Genomic DNA, 2,500 nt, shown 5'->3' on the forward strand with positions numbered 1-2,500 from the left:
TCATTTTACTGGGGAGCCCCTGGTACCCCACCAAGGACCACTGGTGGTCCCCGGACCACTGGTTGAGAACCACTGTCCTAGGGCATTGTGGGCATCACTTCCTGTCGATTTGATCAGGAATCAGGGCTCAAATCGACAGGAAGTGATGCCCACCATGCCCTATAGGAAACCTGTGGATAGCAGGGAGCAACTTTTTTTTCCCAGGGGGCCATAATGACTTGTATAAAGACTTTTATAAAGAGTGAAGGGCCACACATTGAACTATTGAATTGAAACTTGAAACACATAGCGCCGATATGTTAAAACTGCATGAATCTAATAGATAAATGATAATAATAATAAACACATAGCGCTGATATGTTAAAACTGCATGAATCTAATAGATAAATGATAATAATAATAAACACATAGCGCTGATATGTTAAAACTGCATGAATCTAATAGATAAATAATAATAATAATAATAAACACATAGCGCTGATATGTTAAAACTGCATGAATCTAATAGATAAATAATAATAATAATAATAAACACATAGCGCTGATATGTTAAAACTGCATGAATCTAATAGATAAATAATAATAATAATAATAATAATAAACACATAGCGCTGATATGTTAAAACTGCATGAATCTAATAGATAAATAATAATAATAATAATAAACACATAGCGCTGATATGTTAAAACTGCATGAATCTTTGATTGACCTTTTTGATGAGTATTTCTGCCATCTTATCACCGGAGAGGTTTGATGGAACCCAGGTAGGTAATTTCCTCCTTTCTTGTGATAACATCGTCACCCGCTTTGATTGTGAAGCTCTCAGCCTTGTTAAAGTTAACACTAGACCCAAAGATTCATGCAGTTTTAACATATCAGCGCTATGTGTTTATTAGCCGATCTACAAGCTCACAATGCGTCGCTGTAGATTGGCTATTTTAAAATGTTTTTCAAAATAATTTAAATTGCCTAATTAAAATTAGGCCAAGTGCTGCTCAATTCCCCTATGAATTGAGTGCATAAGGACCCCATTGAAACAAGACACTGTGCTTTCTTGGGCTTTTTAATCCTATTTAGTTGACCTTGTATTTTTTAAACTGTACTTTCATGTGATTTCTTTCTGCAAACGTCTAAATAAAGTGTTCAATCAATCAATCAAAACGTGCTCTAACATCTCCTGGTAGATGTGCTGTGTCTGTGTTGAGGACTTGGTAAAACTCAGTGGACCAAAAGCAGCAGATGACATCATGACACCCATGACACCTTCAAGCTGGGGTGGGAAAAGTACTCACATTTTGTACTTAAGTAAAAGTATCAATACCGCAATGTAGAAATACTCTGTTACAAGTAACAAGTCCGGAATAAGTATTGGTATCAAAATGTACTTAAAGTGTCAAAAGTAAAAGTACTCATTATGCCGAATGTCCCATTTCACAAGTTATAAAATGTATTGAGAATAGCAGATCTACATGCGACGCATTGTGAGCTTATAGATCGGCTATTTTCAAATGGCCGAAATGTGTATAGAGCTGAAGTGGTTAATGTATGTTTAGTAATAATAATCCAAATCCACAAAGTAACTAAAGTTATCAAATAATTGTAGTGGAGTAAAAGCACAATATTTGCCTCTGAGATGCAGTGGAGTAGAAGTAAAAGTATTGAACATTGGAAATACTCAAGCAAGTAATCCTAATTATAATATTCTTTATAGATATAGATGGTTGCAGCCGTACATCCAAAGCAGTGCAGACAGCAGATATAAGCCTCTATACATTGTTATCAGTGGAAATGGTTGGAATATCTTTGAGCTTCAGACAGAGAGGCTGGAGATCAGAGCAAATTCCAACTAACTGTGACGTCTGACTTTGAATGGAATGCAGTGGAACTAACACGCCACGTCAGTACATAAGTAAGTAAGTAAGTAAGTAAGTAAGTAAGTGATAAAATAAAATAAAATAAAATAAAATAAAATAAAATAAAATAAAATAAAATAAAATAAAATAAAATAAAATAAAATAAAATAAAATAAAATAAAATAAAATAAATACATAAATAAATACATAATACAATACAAAGTTATAAAGGGATAGTTCACCCCCAAAATGACTTTTTTCTCCTATGGATTAGTCACCCCATGGAGACTTTTCCCCATTCATGGAAATTCTTTAGTTTTTGTCTCATTCCTATAAGCCAATAATTTGATGATCGGCAGCGGTTCCGATTTGTGTCTCCTACCGGAACCGCTGCCTACCGGAACCGCTGGTCATCATATTATTGTTTTAGGAATGAGACAAAAACTAAAACATATCCATGAATTCAAGTCTCCATGGGGTGACTAATAAAGTTATTACTATCCCTTTAAAGCACAGTGCTTAGTATTAATGTGTGTGGTTACTCACCACCTCTGCTATAGCAGTTACCATGTGTGACCCCCCCCCCCGCCCCCCCTGGCAGACCCCTTGGCAGACAGGGCAGTACAGTATACCAAGGGGTCTACAG

The sequence above is a fragment of the Gymnoscopelus microlampas genome, assembly GCF_963454915.1.
Source record: "Gymnoscopelus microlampas genome assembly, chromosome: 13".
Lineage (NCBI taxonomy): Eukaryota > Metazoa > Chordata > Actinopteri > Myctophiformes > Myctophidae > Gymnoscopelus > Gymnoscopelus microlampas.